This window comes from Silene latifolia, chromosome 3 (genome assembly GCF_048544455.1).
Source record: "Silene latifolia isolate original U9 population chromosome 3, ASM4854445v1, whole genome shotgun sequence".
Lineage (NCBI taxonomy): Eukaryota > Viridiplantae > Streptophyta > Magnoliopsida > Caryophyllales > Caryophyllaceae > Silene > Silene latifolia.
The window spans coordinates 59,111,280-59,123,359 of NC_133528.1; positions in this window are offsets into that span (position 1 = coordinate 59,111,280).

The window sequence follows — 12,080 nt, forward strand, 5'->3', positions numbered from 1 at the left end:
CCAAAATGATTAAGATGAAGCATAAATACTTAGCAGAGATGATATGTCAGTAAGTTATTGAGTGATCATTCTAACTATTGTTCTTGATCATCTTATTGTTATCGTGAGGGCAAAGTGAGTCTTTATACTTATTTTCATAATAAGAGTACGATATAATGGCTTTAGGTCTTGTTTTTTTTTGGCTAAAAGGAGCTGGACTGAACTGAATGTAGCTCAACTGAACTGAATTAAACTAAAATGAATGTAGGTGAAGTAAGAGTTAATTTTTGAAGAAATGAGTTAAACTGAACTGAATATAGCTGAAGTAAGAGTTAGGCCTTGTTCTTTTTCGGTTGAAGAAAGTTGAGATGAACTGAATGAAACTGAGTTGAACTGAACGGAACTAAATGAAGTTGAGCTTAACGAAACTAAACGAATTTGAGCTAAACTGAATTTAGCTGAAATAAAATTTAATTTGTGAAATAATGAGCTGAACTGATTAGAGTTGAACTGAAATTAAACCAGAAAGAAGAAGTACTAATTTACGAAAAGATGATTTGAACCAAATAGAGTTGAACTAAACCGGACCGAACTAAAATTAAACCAGAAAGAAGAGATACTCTAATTAACTTATGAAAAGATGAGCTGAACTGTATTGAATGAAGCGAGCAAAATGAGAACGGACTACCATTGTGAATGCTATCTCGTATATAAATAATACATAATGATAATAGTACGTAAAGTTAGTGATGGATAAGGACAATATAAATATATAACGAAACCCGATAAAATATTATATTTGATAATAAAAAAAATAGGCAGGATAAGATGGTAATCTACTTATTTGCAAATCCCGTATGTTGTAGGACTCGTATGTTGTTGGACCCGTTACACTGTTGGTACGAAAACCCTTTTGTTTACTACCCAAATTCTTGTCATAGGGAAAATGATCTTATTATGAGGTTTTTTAATTTTCTCGTTTTGTTATATTTTTATTTATAATTACAATAATTAGTAATAAAAAAGTATAGCTGCATGTTACGTAGTTTTTGCAATCATGAACTCAATTTCGGCATTAAATTCATTACTATAGATAATAGTATTATAAACAATCCCATCACTCACCAAACTCATGCAAATTAGATTTTTTTTTTTAAAAAAAACTACATATTAAAATCCTTATACTTACCCAAATTCAAGTTAATTACGGAGTATATTATTAAAATTGGTAAAAAAAATTGATGCATATTCTATTATTTAGCTCACAAACTCTACCCGGAGAGTCATCATCTTATTAACTATGTAACTAATAACCCTTATTATGTCACAAAATCCGGATTCTTGATGTTGTTTGAAAATCATTCAAAAACGTTGGGCTCTAGGATGTAGTATCTAATCTAATAGTTTATAATCAAATAAAAAATTCAGATATCTTTTCATTATCATATTACACAAATTCTTAACAAAATTATTTATTACGTTTACAATTTTTAATCTAGTAGTCTTCAATTTGACGGGAACTACTACATACTCCCTATATTAAGAAGAGGTTGTGATGAATAGTTTACCGGGCTAAGTTGATGATAAGTTGGAGTAATGAATACCAATATTCATATTCACATTAAGACTGGCAAAAAAAGTATTCACATTAAGATACTTAACAAAATCCACATGTTTGTAGTCAAATTTCATCCTTATAAACTTGTAGATATAATGAACTTTTCTCAATCATGTAAATAAGACCAATATTAACTTCCCCATTCCTTTGAACAATAAAATAGACTTGATAAATCCTTTTTCATTAATATCCAACTTCAGAACTTCTCATGGCAGATTGGCAGTCTTGTTTTGCCTTGTTGCCTTTTGAGTAACTAATTATACGATTTTATGTAGCATATGAAATAATGATATACTAAAAAGACATTTCAATTCAATAAGTAATAAGGGGAAGCAAATTTAAGGAACCGTGGATTAGTTTCCAAGACTTGCATCTCTTTCTCCTCCAAGAATTCCGTCATCATTTAAATCATCATAATAATCAGTAAAGAAGATGTAATTCCTAAACATCAGAAGTTTTCCATTATATGTTGGGACGATCCCATTGTGAGGTAATATCCGTATAATACCCTTTAATTATAGGATTATAACGCAAAATTTACATGTGATTATAGTCATAAAACGAAAAACATAATGAAACGATTAAGATGTAGAAATAACCTTCGGTCCTAGTGCAAAAGGCAATGAGAGATCAATGTAGATCTCCTCCTAAATGTTGCACCCAAGATTGTCCGAGAAATGCCCTTGTGCTAGAGAGAATCCCCTAATTGCCTTGCAATATTGAGGGGATTGTTTTGTGAGTTTGTGTTGGATGAGAGATCCGAATTTCGGGAGGCACAATTCCCAAAACCCTAAAAATTTTTAGCAAAAATGAATTAGGTTAGACAAGAGGAGAAACTCTCCTTTTGTCTATGTGAGGCTCGGCCAAACCGAGTGAGAGGAGAGCTCGCGGGCTTTTTAATTTCCTCTTCACTTAAACTCGTGGTCCGGTCCAAAACTCGCTAAGTGTATATGACGCGGTTTCATTATAAACTGTTATCGGTTATCGGAAATTAAGGCATCAACTAATAATATGGGTTAGTTGAATTATTAATACATGTCCGACAAAACAGTATTGTATAATTATATTCAATATACATTTAATTAAATATAAAACGTTTATATTCAATTTTACGAATTAATCGCTTAATTCGTCTTAGCCATTTTTATTTAATCCGTATTAAATAAAATATCTCAACATCACATATTAGACTAATTACTAGTCAAATAACTCGGACTAACTGGTTAGTCAAATTTGGCATCTATATGACTGTATTTTCATACCGTCACATCTCTCAAACGTATCCTAAAGGTGTGACTTTTAGGGACCAGTTGATCACCGCCATCTGTATGACAATAACGTCAAACCTATCTAGCAAGCCAACCGTTATTGATAAACGTGGACCAACTGATTATGATACAAAAGTATACCCTTTGATCCTTTTAGAGATTTATAAGTCCTTGCACTAACTGTTAAGGACACCAGCCCCAACAAGCTCCCACTTGTCCGTACAAGTGTATGTGCAATGACGTTATCCGCACTAACGGAGGACACAAGCTCCAACAAACTCCCACTTGTCCGTACAAGTGTATGTGCGATAACCGATTCTCATATTCATTTAAAATTTCTCCCACTCAATGTAAAACAATTTGCAGATCTGGATCCACAAAGGTCGTATTTTACAATCGATCTGTATCTAGAGTGGTTTCCGACAGACTAGAGAGTAACTTAAGCGATAAAACGAATCCGTATCCGAGCATGGCCATGCATTTCGATTCTGACTCCTCGAGTGGCCCCGAGAAATATCGAGTACACGATAAAGGCTGAATATTTCCTTCAACTCGACTCCTTCCGATCTAAGCACACATGATGAAATGACCGAAACAATCTACTTGGCCCCCTGTTACGGATGACCGTGAGAGAGAAACCAAAGTCACCCAAAATCTGCCTTAGTCTCAAGAGACAGTCGATAGTCAAAAGAATCGACTCTTAGGATCACCATGGAAGTCCTATCCACGACCGGGCACCGAATGTTATAAAACATTTAGGACTCCACGTCGATGTCACAATTGTGTCCTACGAAATATCCGTATAAATCGCCTCTGTGATTGGTCAGTCAACCGGTTGACTTATGGCTCGTTGAACCCACCATCAACCAACGTCACAAAATGATTGCCAGAGTTATCAGCTCATGTGGGAAATTAAGGACTGAAAAATATAATGTTCGTTCAGTTCACTTTGTGGTGTTCAAAATTTGTCGTACAAATCCACATGAAAAACAAAATATATATAAAATATCAAAACGATGATGTTGTATAGAGTACAAAAGCGAATGAATCTAATCCATAAAAGAGTACTACAACTTAGGAACACGTTTAATTCCCATGGAATTAACATGCCCTTCATGCTTATCTTGTCGTAATGCTTTAGTGAGAGGATCTGCTATGTTATTATCTGTAGCAATCTTTTCTATCACTACTTCCTTTTGCTCCACGTAATCCCGGATTAGATGAGCTTTCCGTTGTACATGTCTAGACTTGTTGCTAGACTTTGGCTCCTTAGCTTAGAAGATGGCACCACTATTGTCGCAATAGATGGTGATCGGGTCATTCGAACTAGGCACTACAGATAGTCCATGTAAGAATTGACGCATCCATATCGCTTCCTTTGTAGCTTCAGACGCGGCATAGTACTCGGACTCAGTCGTAGAATCTGCTGTAACAGTTTGTTTTGAACTCTTCCGGTGATCTGCAGCGCCATTAAGAGTGAAAACGAATCCGCATCGAGATTTCGAGTCATCACGATCCGTTTGGAAGCTAGCATCTCACAGAATCGGTTGCGCATAGCTTTTGTTCGCCTCCATAAGTCAATGCCCAATCTTTAGTCCTCCGTAGGTACTTAAGAATGTTCTTGACAGCCAACCAATGTGGTTCACCTGGATGCTGTTGGAATCGACTTGTCATACTCAATGCATATGTCACGTCCGGACGTGTGCATATCATGGCATACATGATAGATCCTATTGCCGAGGCATAAGGTATCCGTGCCATGCGCTCTTTCTCTTCCGGTGTCTCTGGTGCCTGAGACTTGCTCAAATGCACCCCTGGAGACATAGGAAGGAACCCCTTCTTGGAGTTAGTCATGCTTAATCTCTCTAGGACTTTGTCTATGTAAGACTCGATCGAGAGATAACATCCGTCGTGATCTATCTCGATAGATACGGATGCCTAGAATTCTTTGTGCCTCTCCCAGATCTTTCATCTGGAAATGGTTTTTCAACCATACTTTCACCGAAGTTAAGAGAGGTATGTCATTCCCAATCAGGAGTATGTCGTCAACATACAATATTAGGAAGACAATCTTGCTCCCACTCGACTTGATATATAGACATGGTTCCTCGACAGATCGAGTAAATCCATTTTCTTTTATCACTTGGTCGAAGCGATGATTCCAACTCCTTGATGCTTGCTTAAGTCCATATATGGAACGCTTAAGCTTGCACACTTTCTTAGGATGTCCTGGATCGATGAAACCTTCGGGTTGTACCATGTACAACTCTTCCTCCAAAAAGCCGTTTAAGAAGGCGGTTTTCACGTCCATTTGCCAAATTTCATAGTCATGAAAAGCGGCGATCGCTAAGATAATCCGAATGGAACGCAGCATGACTACGGGTGCAAAAATCTCATCGTAGTGCAAACCTGGCACTTGGGTGAAACCTTTAGCAACTAGTCGTGCTTTGTAGATATCTTGTTGACCTTCCACAGAATGCTTTATCTTGTAAAGCCATTTGCATTGAAGGGGACGAACCTTGGCAGGTAAGTCAACAAGATCCCACACGTTGTTCTCATACATAGAGTCCATCTCGGATTTCATGGCCTCAAGCCATAGCTTCGAGTCAGAACTGGTCACGGCACCTTTATAGGTTGCGGGTTCACTACTCGTTAAGAGTAGAACGTCATCTATGTCATGTTCCTCGACCATACCAATGTATCTGTCCGGAGGAATAGAGACTCTTCTCGACCTCCTAGGTTCTTCAGGAATATTCACCGCAGCCGGGATTGAAGGAGTAGGTTCCTCCAATAGTTGCCCGGTACTTGGTTCTGGAATCTCCGACAGTTCGAAGGTTCTATCACTCTTTGCATTCTCGAGAAATTCCTTCTCTAAGAATGTCGCACTAGCCGCAACAAAAACACGTTGTTCGGTTGGCGAATAAAAGTAATGACCAAGCGTTCCTTTAGGATAACCTATAAAGTATGTCTTGACCACTCGCGGGCCGAGCTTATCCTCGTGTCTCCACTTGACATAAGCCTCGCAGCCCCAAACCCGTATAAAGGACAAGTTAGGGACCGTTCCCTTCCATAGTTCATATGGAGTCTTGTCAACAGCTTTAGACGGACTTCGGTTAAGTATTAGAGCGGTGACGAGAAGAGCATAACCCCACAATGAGTCGGGCAACACGGTGTGACTCATCATGGATCGAACCATATCAAGTAGTGTTCGATTTCTCCGTTCGGACACACCATTCAGCTGAGGTGTTCCAGGTGGAGTTAACTGTAGGGCAATCCCACAGTCCTTTAGGTGTTGATCAAACTCGTGAGAAAGATACTCGCCACCACGATCTGAACGTAGTGTTTTAATCTTTCTACCTAATAGGTTCTGTACCCTATTTTGGTATTCCTTGAATTTCTCAAAGGATTCACTTTTGTGCTTCATTAAGTAGACATAGCCATATCTACTTAAATCGTCCGTGAAAGTGATGAAATACCTATAGCCTTCTCGTGCGGTGATTGACATAGGTCCACATACATCCGTGTGTATGAGTCCTAATAGGTCAGCAGCGCGCATTCCAACACCTTTGAAGGAAATCCGAGTCATCTTGCCGATGAGACATGATTCACACGTGCCAAATGATTGAAAATCAAAGGCCGAGATAGCTCCATTTTTGATGAAATTTGTTTTACGCGTTTCTCATTAATGTGTCCCATACGGCAGTGCCATAGATACGTTTGATCTTTATCACCAACCTTTAACTTTTTATTCATTACGTGTAATATTTCGGTCGTCAGATCTAAAACATAAATTCCGTTCAAGGAGCGCCTTGCCATAAATCATATCGTGTAAAGAGAAAATGCAAGCATTATTTTCTATTACAAATGAAAAACCAAGTTTGTCAAGTGCGTAAACTGAAATAATGTTTTTCGAAAGACTAGGAACATAATAGCAGTCATATAATGACAACTCAAATCCGCTAGGAAGTTGGATCACATATGTCCCCTTTGAGATGGCAGCCACTCTTGCTCCATTCCCAACACGCAGGTCCACCTCACCCTTTACGAGGGGTTCGATGTTTCGGAGCCCCTGCACATGATTACACAGATGAGAACCACAACCAGTATCAAGTACCCAAGTTCCGTAACTTGCGTGGTTAATCTCAATCATATGAATAAAAGTAGAAGAGAGAGAAGACATACCAACAGGTTTAACACGACCTGCCTTTAAGTCCTCATGATAAACAGGACATGTACGCCTCCAATGCCCAGTCTTGTGGCAATGATGGCATTCCATGTTTTCATTCTTGCTCTTTGTCGTGCCTGATGAGGTGCTCGACTCACCAGGCCCACTCTTACCTGAACCCGACTTCTTGAACTTCGTTTTACCTACTGCTAGGTTTGCCTGAGCTTTGCCCTTACCTTTCCCCTTGTTTGACACAACGAGAACATCCTGTTTCAAGCTCCCACTGAACTTCATGTCCTTCTCGGTCTGTACGAGAAGGGAGTGCAGTTCATGTGGGGTTTTCTTCAAATCATTCATATAGTAATTCGCTCTAAATTGCGAAAAACCATCGTGGAGTGAATGAAGCATGCGGTCGATAACAATGTTCTCGCTGATGTTACAATCAAAGGTCTCCAACTTCTCGACATTCTCAATCATCTTTGAGAATGTGTGGGCTAACTGGTTGGCCCTTTCGGAGTCTCGCATCAAAGAAGCGAGTGGTATGCTCATAGGTCACGATTCTCGGTGCTTTCGAGAATTCCTTAGTGAGCGTGGTGAAAATCTTGTTTGCACCATGGGCTATGAAGCGTTTCTGCAAATTGGATTCCATTGCAAAAATGAGTACGTTTTTAATCGCACCGCTTCCATACGAAATCATTAAACTTGGTGATTTCAGCGAGCTCTAGCCGTGGGACTGGGTTTGCCGGGAGAGGCTCTAATAGATATTTGAGCTTCCCATCGCCAGCCGGCATTCCGTAATGCCGCCTCCCAGTCTCCGAAGTTTGATCCATCATTCTTGATCGAGTAGACCGATTCATCCGATTCATGAAGATCCGAAGCCAGGACTCACGGTCCAATGTGGCACTTGGCATTGGGTTATCGTAGAACCAGACCATTTGTTATTTGCGAGTTAAAAATCGTGATCTACACCTTTGAAAAAGAAAGAAAAACAAAAACGAAATAAGCAACTCATCGAGGTGATTTAAGTCTATTTAAAATTCATTTTAACGTGTAGACTCAATGCACTTGCATAATTGATCTCCCTCAAGAATGATACAAGTGATCCCAAGACTCAATTTCTGTAAATTGATAAGCCAACTGTTTAGCTAATTCTTCCGGAAGAACTCTTGGTCGATAGATTTCCGTAAATCCTATCTATAGTCCACCATAGTCACAGGATCGTACGAGTGACCATAGTGTTGAGATAAAATAGGTCAATCGGTTCCAACTTACCCGACGTAGAAGGGGTCATAGTATGCCTACCGACGAAGAAGGGACTCATTGGAGTTTGACCTATAAAGACTATTCTCAATTTTTGTTTATACGAGGAAGATCCCATCAACTTAATTATAATTCATTTTAAGTGAACGAATAACTAGCGTCTGCGTGAATGAATCAATTTAGGTGATGGCTTAGCATGATCGTGTGACATGAGAATGTCAAAAGGAAACTAACTCGTGACCTCTATATGTGTCAGTTTTCATGCAATAATTAGGTGGTTTGGTTTTTAGGCGGAATATGATGCATATTATCGTTACGAAAAATAAATAAATGAATGCAATACGTAAAAATAAATTCCTAGTGTGGCCTATCCTAATAAAAAGAACATAAAACAACTTTGGAATCCACTGTTGGACCCGAGAAGCTTGTCTTGATGTTCCATCTTGATCCAAGTAGCGGGAGTGAGCATCCGGTCTCCGTCTTTAGTCTTCTCAAAATTACAATTAAAATTTACAAGTATAAACCTATTTACATTCTAAATAAAACTGTAATTAAAAGAAATAAAAATGGAGATACGAGATCTCAAAATACAACCAAGACCGTGTTCCATCATTACGGTAACACGTTCTACTAAGGCCACACTAAGTTACAACCGTTTGCAAAATAAATAAATACGTAATTAAAAGCATTCAAAATTAAACAAGAACGATAAATAAAATGCATCAACTAAAAATTAAATTTATTCGTGACATAATTCCGTAATTATGTTAAATTTATCCAAACCACCAAAGATAATTAAAATTATATGACAAAACCGCTTTAGTCAAGTTAATTTTAATCCGAGATAATCCGTTACTTTAAATCGTTTTAAAGTAATTTGATTGTTCGTGGGTGAACCGTTTCACTATCAAGCGAGAGCATAAAAAACGTTTTATGCATTAAAAAGGGCCGAAAGAAAAAAAACAGAAATTTTTTTTTTTTTTCTTCTGTACTGCTGTACGTGAACAGTACCAGTACCAAATTTTTTTTTTTTTTTTTTTTTTTTTTTATAGGGCTGTGAATGCCGAGAGCATCAAATGGCCAAAAAAAAATTAAACGGCTCAAAATCGTGAGCAACAAGAGATCAAAACAAAACGGTTTGATAAAACACAATTGCAATTTTAATCTAATCCGTATAGAAATCAAACTACAATTGTTAATCTTCAACATATTGCAATAATTATCGGTTAAAATTACAACATGTGAAGAATGAATGAAAACAAGAGATCGAACGATCTAACAAAATTGTGTGGCACGCATAACGATGCAAAACCAAAACAGGCCGTGAACATCAAGCACGGTTTTCCAGAATTTTCGAGATAAAAAAAAATTTGCCACACGAAATTTGATGCAATCATTATGATGGATCTTCTATATATCGCAATGAATATCGATTACAATGCAATATGCAAAGATTAAAATGAAAAACAAGACAAAATCACAACCAACAACCGTGTACATGGACACGGTTCCCAAGGAAAAACGCAGCAATTAAAAATTGCCGAGGGCAAAAAAAAATTTGTGCCGAAAAAAAAATCAGCCGCACCAAATTTTAGACAAAAATTCATCGATTTCAAAAATCGTTTAATGAAAATCACATAGAAAAATTTACGTGGCCTCGCTCTGATACCACTTGTGAGGTAATATCCGTATAATACCCTTTAATTATAGGATTATAACGCAAAATTTACATGTGATTATAGTCATAAAACGAAAAACATAATGAAACGATTAAGATGTAGAAATAACCTTCGGTCCTAGTGCAAAAGGCAATGAGAGATCAATGTAGATCTCCTCCTAAATGTTGCACCCAAGATTGTCCGAGAAATGCCCTTGTGCTAGAGAGAATCCCCTAATTGCCTTGCAATATTGAGGGGATTGTTTTGTGAGTTTGTGTTGGATGAGAGATCCGAATTTCGGGAGGCACAATTCCCAAAACCCTAAAAATTTTTAGCAAAAATGAATTAGGTTAGACAAGAGGAGAAACTCTCCTTTTGTCTATGTGAGGCTCGGCCAAACCGAGTGAGAGGAGAGCTCGCGGGCTTTTTAATTTCCTCTTCACTTAAACTCGTGGTCCGGTCCAAAACTCGCTAAGTGTATATGACGCGGTTTCATTATAAACTGTTATCGGTTATCGGAAATTAAGGCATCAACTAATAATATGGGTTAGTTGAATTATTAATACATGTCCGACAAAACAGTATTGTATAATTATATTCAATATACATTTAATTAAATATAAAACGTTTATATTCAATTTTACGAATTAATCGCTTAATTCGTCTTAGCCATTTTTATTTAATCCGTATTAAATAAAATATCTCAACATCACATATTAGACTAATTACTAGTCAAATAACTCGGACTAACTGGTTAGTCAAATTTGGCATCTATATGACTGTATTTTCATACCGTCACATCTCTCAAACGTATCCTAAAGGTGTGACTTTTAGGGACCAGTTGATCACCGCCATCTGTATGACAATAACGTCAAACCTATCTAGCAAGCCAACCGTTATTGATAAACGTGGACCAACTGATTATGATACAAAAGTATACCCTTTGATCCTTTTAGAGATTTATAAGTCCTTGCACTAACTGTTAAGGACACCAGCCCCAACACCCATTCGGTTTCCCCAACCTGAAATCTGCCTTACTAAATCCAAACTTACACCAACTACTAACATGGCACACACTCGGATTTGCTTGGCAAAAGGTTTGTTCCGCAATCCTTCGATCTTTAAGTATCTCCTCTACTCCATTTACGTCTTGATACACTTCGATTCTCGATTTGGCCTTCAAAATGGTACTATGGATTTCCCCAACAAGCTCTGGGAATGTCCGTTGTATGTTGCATTGCTTATCATACCAGATACGAAATTCCCCATTGAGTTCCTAGGAAATGGCGGGTTGGTTCAGTTCCTAGGAAATGGCGGGTTGGTTCAGTTCCTAGGAAATGGCGGGTTGGTTCGTGTCCCTTGTATGTTGCATTGCTTATCTTCAAGCCATCTCCTCTTCATTTCTCTTCTTCGTCTCCTTTTACATAGGTACATCTCCCTGATCCCAACCCACATTTCCATTCTCAAATGACCCACCTTATTCAACAACTAATTATTCATTTCATTCTCAACTTCTTTCAATTGCAAAACCTTTAAATCTGCTCCGTTAACCCACAATTACACCATCCTTAACAAAAACCCACATTTTAAACTTGAAATCGACCACCATCATAGATCTGAGGGCTCTTAGGTGGTTAGAGAAGGAAGGCGACGAAGGTAAGTGGAGCTATTGATGGCGAGATGAGGGGTCAAAAGACGAAGGTAAGTGGAGCAAGGGGATTTTGTTGGTGATGGCGATGCATTTTGTGGTGGTCGAAAAAGATGAAAAACGAAGTCATGGTTCATTAATTCTCCTTATATAAAGCTTATGAAGAAAGGCGTGGTAGTGCGGTTTGGTTGTGGCTATGCAGTAGGGTGGGACAATTCAGTGGTTTGGTGCATTGCGTGGCAGAGTGAAGCTGACTGGGTGGTTTTTGATGTTTGGTGTTTGGTGATGGTGGGGTTAGTAGGTGTTCGGTGTTTGATGATGGATATTTTTTTTTGGTGATGGAGGGAGGAGTAAGGGGATGAAGGTTGTGTTTGGTGGTTTCAGTGATTGATTGTTCGGTGTTTGATGATGGCTATTTTGTTTGGTGATGGAGGAGTAAGGGGATGAAGGTTGTGTTTGATGGTTTTAGTGATTGAATGTTGTA